Genomic DNA, 9,256 nt, shown 5'->3' with positions numbered 1-9,256 from the left:
GCACTGAACAACACCATGCCGCACTGAACAACATTATGCCGCACTGAACAACATTATGCCGCACTGAACAACACCATGCCGCACTGAACAACACCATGCCGCACTGAACAACACCATGCCGCACTGAACAACACGACGTCGCACTGAACAACACGACGCCGCACAGAACAACACGACGCCGCACAGAATAACACAATACCGCACAGAACAACACAATACCGCACAAACAGTTTTAGATAATATTACGTCGCAGTCATGTGACGCGGACATGACGTCAATAGGCGGAACTCACGGCAAAATTATAATCCGTGGGCGTGGCTTGCAACAGGAAGTAGGAAAGCGGCAGTTCTGGCAAACAAGACACAGCTGTTAGTAACACGATGACTAACAAGGCAAATATTTTTGTTTTCAGCTTGCAACTTGACCGTCTAGAGCGTACAAGGTAATTACAACTGTTTTTTTTTAGCCCTGAAAAGCAAGGGAGTGTGGCGTTTGGGAGGAATGTCGAACTCGGCGACTGCTTCCAGCCACAGACGCCAAATTTCGACGATTATTTCGACTGGTCAACGGTTGTAAATTATTGCGTTGACTAAAAACTTTATTTAACTCTACTCTTAACTTTGCCGTTTCAGATATGCGGGTATTACACCGCGGAAATGACGTCAATAGGCTGAACTCTCGCCAAAATTCAAATCTGTGGGCGCAATGGCCTTGAGCGAGACACCGGATACAAACACGACGATTATCAACAGAAATATCTTTATTTTCCGCTTGCAAGTGGACCGTCTAGAGCGTACACGGTAAGTACAACTCATTGTGTTTAAAAAGATTTACGTTTGTGTAGTTTGCGTTGCGTTGTATCTGTGAATGTTGGTTGAGGCTAAATGTTAATGTTTAATTTCATTCCTTTAGGTTCCACGGTGTTTGTTGGCTGTATGTTTTCCACTGCAAGAAGAGGCTCGTATCATTGACCAGCAGGAGCTACAATGGTGAGTACCCCTTTCGTCTTCCATTTATGTTAAACACTTCCTATTTCATGTCTAACAGTACTCGATTTAACAAATAACCATAAATAAATACAGTGTGGGCAGTCACGTTAACATATGTGATTATCCTGCCTAATATGTTTATCACAAATATGTCACTAATCACTAATATGTTTATTTGTTTATCACAACACCTTTGGACCTTCAGCAATCGATTATTTACCTTCATCTACATAGAGACAGAACGATGGTGTCTTAAACATCTCATTCATTTCACCAAATAACTTCACGCAGGTGGATAACGGCCGTCTCGGTCACGCTATGTTGCGTGATGCAGTTTTGAAGAACCAAATGCATTTATTCAATGAATAAGTCAAGCTAGTTCTATGTTTATGATGTTGTAAGTTACGGTACCGATTGAAGTTGAGTTCGAAGCCAGTGGAAAACAGCGCTGCGTTTGTGCTCTCCAGGTACAAATGTTGTGCTCTCTGACTGACGACCGGGCGAGACTCGAGTAAGAGATGTCCAAACGAGCTCCGGCAGGGCGGGCCAAGGCGGAGCGAACGGACGCCCTTCAGGCCGCCAATGACGAGCTGAGAACCAAACTGATGGACGTCCAGTTAGAACTTCAGCAGGAGAAGAACAAGGTGAAAACCTCAACAGACAGACACTGCCTGCCTCCCTGCCTGCCTCCCTGCCTGCCTCCCTGCCTGCCTCCCTCCCTCCCAGTTTTCCCGATGTAGATTAGACATGCGTGTGCCATGACTGTGTCAGCCTACATCAACAAATGCACCGAGGACGTCAGCACCACTAAGAATATCATCACCCGGGGCAACCAACGACCCTGGATGACTGAGGAGGTACGTCAAACGCTACGAGCGCGGAACTCTGCCTTCAAGTCTGGCGACAAGGAGACACTGAGGACAGCGAGAGCCAACTTGAACCGTGCCATCAGGATAGCGAAGCGAGACCGCAGTCGAAAATTTCAGGATCGTTTCCACGACGTCAAAAACATCAGGAGTATGTGGCAAGGCATACGGGCGATTACAGACTACAACTCACCCTCCCCCCCCCCCGGTGGGTGTAGTTGATGCTGACTTTCTAAATGGTCTAAATAACTTCTTTGGGAGGTTCGAGGCACTAAACGGCACTCCAGCAGTTAAAACTGTCCCCCATCAGGAAGAGGAGGTACTCTGCCTTGACTCCGCCGATGTGTTGAAGACCCTGAGGAGAGTCAACCCCTGTAAGGCCCCTGGCCCCGACAACATTCCTGGGCGTGTGTTCAGGGAATGTGCAAGTCATCTGGCTGGGGTCATCACAGACATTTTTAACACCTCGCTGGGCCAAGCCACAGTGCCGGCGTGCTTTAAGACTGCCTCCATCATTCCGGTGCCGAAGAAACCTCAAATCACCTCATTTAATGATTACCGGCCTGTTGCACTGACTCCGGTTATGATGAAGTGCTTCGAAAGGCTGCTTAAAGGTCACATCGTTTCCAGACTCCCCCTATTATTTGACCCGTTCCAGTTTGCCGACCGGCAAAACCGCTCCACTCAGGACGCCATCTCCTCCGTTCTTCACCTGAGCCTGGCTCACCTGGAGGAGAAGAACACCCATGTGCGGAGGCTGTTCCTGGACTTCAGCTCAGCGTTTAACACCATCATCCCACAGCATCTGGTAGGAAAATTGGAACACCTGGGCTTCAACACCCCCCTTCGCAACTGGCTGCTAGACTTCCTCACCAACAGACCTCAGTCAGTCCGGGTCGGACAGAACACCTCTGATGTCATCACCCTCAGCACAGGCTCCCTTCAGGGCTGCGTCCTGAGCCCCCTGCTGTGCACCCTGATGACACACGACTGCGTCCTCAGGTTCACCACCAATCACATCGTGAAGTCAGCAGACGACACAACGGTGGTGGGGCTCATCAGAGACAACAACGACCTGGACTACAGAGAGGAGGTGGAGCAGCTGGTGGGCTGGTGCAGAGAAAACAGCCTGATCCTGAATGAGGAGAAGATGAAGGAGATCATCGTCGACTTCAGGAAAAAACAGCCTCACCACGCTCCACTGATCATCAACAGCTCAGCTGTGGAGGTGGTCAGCACCACCAAATTCCTGGGGGTCCACATCACAGAAGACCTCACCTGGACTATGAACACTACGGCACTGGTCAAGAGGGCACAGAAGCGCTTGTACTTCCTGCGGAGGATGAGGAGAGCCCACCTGCCCCCACCCATCATGAGGACGTTCTACAGGAGCACCATAGAGAGCATTCTGACAAGCTGTCTCTCTGTGTGGTGTGGAGGCTGCACCGCCTCCGATTGGAAGAACGTGAGGAGAGTGGTGAGGACAGCAGAGAGGATCATAGGGGCTCCTCTTCCCTCCATTCAGGACATTTCATCTCAGCGCTGCATGTCCCGTGCCCGTAACATCATCAATGACCCATCACACCCCCACCATGGACTGTTCTCCCTGCTGCCCTCTGGGAAGAGGTTTGCAGCATCCGCTGCAGGTCCACCAGGTTCTGCAACAGCTTTTTCCCTGCTGTCATCAGACTGTTGAACACTAGAACTGTTGAGCTCTAAACTGAACAATGCATCACACATTCACAGAACTGTACTTTATGACACTACGGACCTCTATCTTGCACTATCTCGCACTACCAACTTTACTGAACTTGTATAAACCCTTTAAATAGAAGTTTAATACATGGTTTAGCATTCCTCTGCACACTCTTGAATACTGTTTTGCCTACTTGCACTATTGCATAATTATCACTGCTGCACTTTATACTTATTTTTAATATATATATATATATATATATAGTATATATGTATATATATATATTTTCATAGGATATGTTACTTCTATTCAACTGCAATATCACTACTTTGTTGTAAGACGTATGCAACGGAATTTCGTTTTGTATGCACCATGTGCAGACAAGATGACAATAAAGTTTGTCTAAGTCTAAGTCATGTCAGGTCAGCTGTCTGGAGAGAGAGAGAAGTCAGGACCTGCGGGCGGAGCACCACCGTGCCACCGCCGCCATGACGGAACTCAAAAGCAAACTCCATGAGGAGAAGCAGAAAGAGTTAGCCATTACCAGGGAGACATTACTGCGGCAGCATGAAATGGAGCTGATGAGAGTGATCAAAATCAAAGATGGAGAGATCCAGCGACTGAATGCCTTGGTCCTCAGCCTGAGGGACGGCTCCATGGACAAGGTGATCCGCTCTATCCGTGTCTGACTATCCGCACGCCACGTCGGGCTTCGATGCGGCCGCTACCGTATTGTGTAGCTTGTCCCCAGTAAGCGTCGCGGCGCTCCGTTGCGGTCTCAACGGCCCGGTGTGGCGCAATGTCTGCTCAGGTGAGGAGGGGGGGCGCTTTGCTGGCGGAGGTGGAGGAGACGCGGCGGTGTCGGGAGACCGAGCGGTGTCGCCTCCACCAGGAGCGCGGAAGAAGCCCTGGCAGCGGCCCAGCAGGCCTGGCAGTCCCGAGCGGCCGAGCTCCGATCGGCTCATCACCAGCATCGGGAGGAGCTGAGCCGAACCAAGAGAGACTGCGAGAGGGAGATCCGCCGACTGGTAGGACTGATCAGATGCGCGGTGCGTGGCTATGTTCCCAATTTCGTTGTATACCTGCAGTGCAATGACACCTAAGGCATTCTATTCTATTCTATTTCACAAGAAGAAAATGTCCGGTTGCTCGCTTCGCTTTTGTCACAGCAAAGGTGTTCTAGTCGATTCCAGAAAAAAATTGGCCGGTTGCTCTCTTTGTTTTTGTCACAATTCTGGCAAATGAGTTTGCCCGCCTGCCTGAGCGCTCCCCGTTTGTACATCCAGACGGATGAGATCAAGCTGAAAGACAGAGCGGTTAGTGTTTTGGATGAAGCCCTGGGGCCGGCCACGTCCACCGCCTTCAGCTGCAGACTCAGGCTGCCGAGCAGCAGATCGCTGCCCTGAGGGATTCCCAAAGGGCGGGCCTAAACTACCCTGGAAGTGGGGTCAACGCCGCTACTAGCAATCCTCTTCATTGCGTAAGCCACCTCATCACACACTTGCAGTACGCATGACTTAGTTCGTTGCTGGAGGAAGGTAGCACAAAAACAGTTTTGAACTTTGAACGAGTGCTTGTGTGTGTGTGTTGCGGGGCGTTTTCAGTCTCAGGAGGATCGGGACACGCGACGGTTTCATCTGAAAATCGCTGAGCTCAGCGCAGTCATCAGGAAACTGGAGGATCGAAACGCCCTGCTTTCTGAAGAGCGCAATGAACTGGTAATTTATTGAAGGCACGCTTGAAGGTTTGCGCTACGTTTGATGCGCGCCATCCAGCGAGGCACCCATTGCGCTTGCTTATTAGTTGAGCGGCGCGGCGAGTCGGTTGCCTGGTAGATGTCTTTTATTGGGAGCCAAAGCCACGATTCCGTTCAAACCGATGCAAAAGGAATGGATACGTTCTGGCCCGCGTGTTGTGCGTCTTTCACATCCCGCACTTCATGCTTGCAGCTAAAGCGACTGAGAGAAACAGAAAGCCAGTTTCTGCCACTCCTGTACAAAAACAAACGCCTGAGCAGGAAGAATGAAGAACTCTCGCTGGTGCTGTGTCGCCTTGAAAACAAAGTGCGCTTTGTCACCCAGGAGAACGAGGAGATGGCAAGCTTGGTAAGTCGACGCGGACAACGGCGGCGTGCCAACAGAGTCCACTGCATTTGTGTTCCACAGAGAAGGCCTAGTTCGCTCAATGACCTGGACCGCGGTTGCGGCCAGCAGGACGGTGAAATGGAGTTCCTTCAAGTTGTGGAGCAGCGGCACATCATCGACGACTTGTCCAAGGTCTTCAGGCAGGCGACTCGGTGCACGTACGGCAGCGCCGCGCTCGCTCGCTGTCGCCAGGAAACCTTTTCCGTCCAAAGCTTGGCCGGCGGCCGCCATCCAAAAAATTGGCCCCTTAAATTCCGACCTTTCAAGCAGGAGCATTGTGCGCACGCGTTTGAACACGCTTTAGACTTGTTTTGCCGTTTTCAGCAGCTCAAAGCTCCCGTTTTGTCAGCGCCTTTGCCACTCGCTGTGCGCTGAAAACGACGGACTTGCCCGGCTGCTCAGCCCGTCAACCATGAGCCGCGAGCGCGACGTCATTGTCCGTAGGCAGCTAGTGGCAAAATGCACCCTGTTAGAGTTGCGCTCGCTCCAACTTATTTTGCAAGAACCACACGGGAGACAAGTAAGTTCTTTTGGACACCTGCAGGTGGAGAGTCCATCCGTTGTACGAATGAAGTCTGACTCTCGGCTCCTGCACGAGCATTTTAATTAAGAGAAACAGGGTGGGTGTAAGAGTGGATTGAATAGAGGAAGCCCTTGACCTCTAGTCAAAACATAGCAAGGGGTGTTTTACGACTTTGTGTAGGAAGGGATAAGCGATAGGGATAAATAAGGGATAAATAATATTATTTATTACAGGTCGCAGTCAAAGTCAAAGCAACACAATGATACGATAAAGATAATCTGGAAAACCCTGACACACCCTGTAGTTGTCACTTTTGGAAAAGACGAGCGTCCCTCCAATCATCGCCGGTGACGTGTTTTTCAGGCTCTGGAGACAGGAGCTCATGTCAGAAATGTCATTGTGAGTCGCGTTTGTTTCTGCGCCGGAGCCGTTCGTTCCCTTTGCATCCAAAGAATCTCAAAGGCGGATTATTTGTGTCGACAGGAGAGAGATTTGCTGCTACGATACCGACGTCGAGAATCTCTGAGGAGGAACAAAGCGTGAGGTCCTGTAAGGTGAGTCTGTTTGTTTGCGGCTGCTTGGTGTTGCGCAAGATGAAATGGCCTTTTTCTCGCTATCGTTCCTCTCGTCGATTCATCGTGAGGTGTCGCTTCAGTTTGTTCAGAGAGATGTTTGCTTCCGCGCCCGCAGGTCATCGAAACATTTTACGGCTACGACGAAGACGTGTTGGTGGACTCGGACGGATCGTCCTTGTCTTTTCACACCGACAGAACCCCCGACACGGAACCCGAAGAGGTAGCCCGCCATTTCTGCCAGCGTATTGGCACCAAACATTCCTCTTCAGCCTGGAATCGGACTCGTCTTTGCGTCGCGGGTGCTTTGTCGCCGGTCTGACTGATTCTGGTACTATTGGTGTGTGCATGAAGAGGCGGAGCTTCGCTACCGCCAGCTGACGCAAGAATATCAAGCGCTGCAACGAGCCTACGCTCTGCTAGCCCAGACCAGCGAAAGGGGACTACGACGCCGAGAAGGAGATCAAGGTGGCGCCCCTTCCCGCAACCCCCGGCCGGGTCGCAGCCTCCCCGTTCTCACCCAGCCTCGGGTGTTCTCTGGTCTGAAAGGAGGAGGAGGAGCCTCCCTCCTCCTCCTTTCAGACCAGAGAAAAGCTGATGGTAGAAATGGGTCACTATCAAAGCAGAGTAGCAGATCTGGAGTCAGCGCTGAAGCAACAAGGACAGGTAAGCTCATCAATGAGCACACCTTTTTCTCAGACAAAATAGCTACATTCTTCAGTCACTCATCCGTCTGGCATTACTGGACCAACCCCCCCCCCCCCCCCCCCCCGAACGTGGCTGGGAAAATGCGGAGAAAAGAAAATGTCATTTTCCAGTCAACCAAAGAATTTGTGGATGAAAATGACACAACATTCCAAAGCTGTCCACGCGTTTGTCTCTTCTAGAATGTCAAGTGGGTGGAGGAGAAGCAGCTGCTGCGTCAGAGCAATCAGCAGTTGGCCGAAAAGGTGACGGAAAGAAAGGCGCTGGGCGGAGTCGCTTGGCGTCACACCTGTCGGGAAGCCCCGCAGATGAGGTCTGACTGTCTTTTCAGGTCAGGCGGATGGAGGCGGAAGAAGCGCGTCTGAAAGAGCACATCCAGGATATCCGAGACCAAAACGAACTGCTTGAGTTCCGCATCCTGGAGCTGGAGGTGGGAAGACTCGCACAAGCGTGTTGAGGCCAGAGATGTGACGGACGGACGGACGGACGGACGGACGGATGCATGCCTCTGCCTTTCAGGAGAGGGAGTGGCGCTCCCCCGTCTTGAAGTTTCTGCAAGTCCGTTTCCCAGACGGCCTCAGCCCTTTGCAGATCTACTGCGAGGCCGAGGGCGTGAGCGTACGTAAGGCGTCCCTCGCAACCCTAACCTTAACCCGAGGTCCCAGAACACCTTACATTGCTCCTTGCGCCTTTCCCCCGGACATCGTCATCAGTGATCTGATGAAGAAGCTGGACATCCTGGGCTATAACGCCGTAAGTGTATGTCGAACTCCTTATGTTCGCACTCCACGAGACTCGGCGGCTCAAATGTGACTTTTGGAAGGCTTTGCGCTGAAAGAAGCTTGTTGACGCTGTGCCTTTGGGCTCTTGCAGAATCTCACCAGCGAGGAGCAGGTGGTCGTGATTCACGCCAGGACCCTTCTCACCCTAGCCGAGAAGGTAACGCGCACGTCCACGCACGCTCTCGCATTCTGCTTATGTGACAGCAGCCTTTCCTCAGTGGTTAGAATACATCAAAGTGACCAAGTCAACACTTCAACAGAAGATGTTGGACATTGAAAGTGAGAAGGTAGACAGACACGCGACATCAGCCAAGGGGAACTCCGGCAATGTGCCCCAACAATTCTGACCTTGAGCTGTGCTAGGATATGTTCTGCAAGCAGAAGGGCTACCTGGATGAAGAGTTGGACTTCAGGAAGTGTTCCATGGACCAGGCTCATAAGGTAAGCCGCCCTCAAATCTCCCGCCGGACCACTGATGGACGAGGATTGCGGCCCAGAGGATCCTGGAGCTGGAGGCCATGTTGTACGAGGCGCTACCGCAGCGGGACTGCCCCGCCACGGACGGCGAAAAAGCCAGCCACGCTGGCGTGAATGACGTGCTGACGGCGGATCAGAGAGAAGAGCTTAGGAGCGCCGTGGACCAATGGAAGCGAGCCCTGATGTGCGAGTTGAGGGAGCGCGACGCTTGCATCCTCCAAGAGAGAATGGATCTGCTGCACAGCGCGCAACAGGTAAGGGCCCAAAGCCAGCCCGGCACTTACTTGCACGCTTACTGGCTTTTGAATGCCACTTTCCATTTGTCCGTCCTAGAGGAACAAAGAGCTGAAAGAATTCATCGAAGCTCAGAAGAGACAAATCAAACAATTGGAGGAGAAGTTTCTGTTTCTCTTTCTATTCTTCTCCTTGGCCTTCATTCTGTGGCCCTAACACCAGCTGGTGAGTGAGCTCCAGCGGCACCGCACTCGACACCTCCGATACA

The 9,256-nt window shown here is 51.7% G+C and overlaps 2 long non-coding RNA genes across 2 annotated transcripts; both read left to right on the top strand.

The window, feature by feature from the left end:
• Positions 1–4,456: 4,456 nt before the first annotated feature.
• Positions 4,457–5,787, top strand: LOC148378186 (uncharacterized). The gene is made up of 4 exons (XR_015856107.1): positions 4,457–4,579; positions 4,838–5,031; positions 5,156–5,269; positions 5,501–5,787. It is a non-coding gene; the product is annotated as an uncharacterized LOC148378186 (long non-coding RNA).
• Positions 5,788–6,163: 376 nt separating this feature from the next.
• Positions 6,164–7,268, top strand: LOC148378185 (uncharacterized). Its single transcript, XR_015856118.1, has 4 exons — positions 6,164–6,617; positions 6,702–6,772; positions 6,909–7,013; positions 7,145–7,268. It is a non-coding gene; the product is annotated as an uncharacterized LOC148378185 (long non-coding RNA).
• Positions 7,269–9,256: the final 1,988 nt, after the last annotated feature.

Source organism: Syngnathus floridae, unplaced genomic scaffold (assembly GCF_059516105.1).
Source record: "Syngnathus floridae isolate MCC-2025c unplaced genomic scaffold, RoL_Sflo_1.0 HiC_scaffold_59, whole genome shotgun sequence".
In the NCBI taxonomy this organism is placed as follows: Eukaryota; Metazoa; Chordata; class Actinopteri; order Syngnathiformes; family Syngnathidae; genus Syngnathus; species Syngnathus floridae.
Note: the sequence above shows the minus strand (reverse complement) of the source record. Positions and strands in the feature narration are given on the sequence as shown.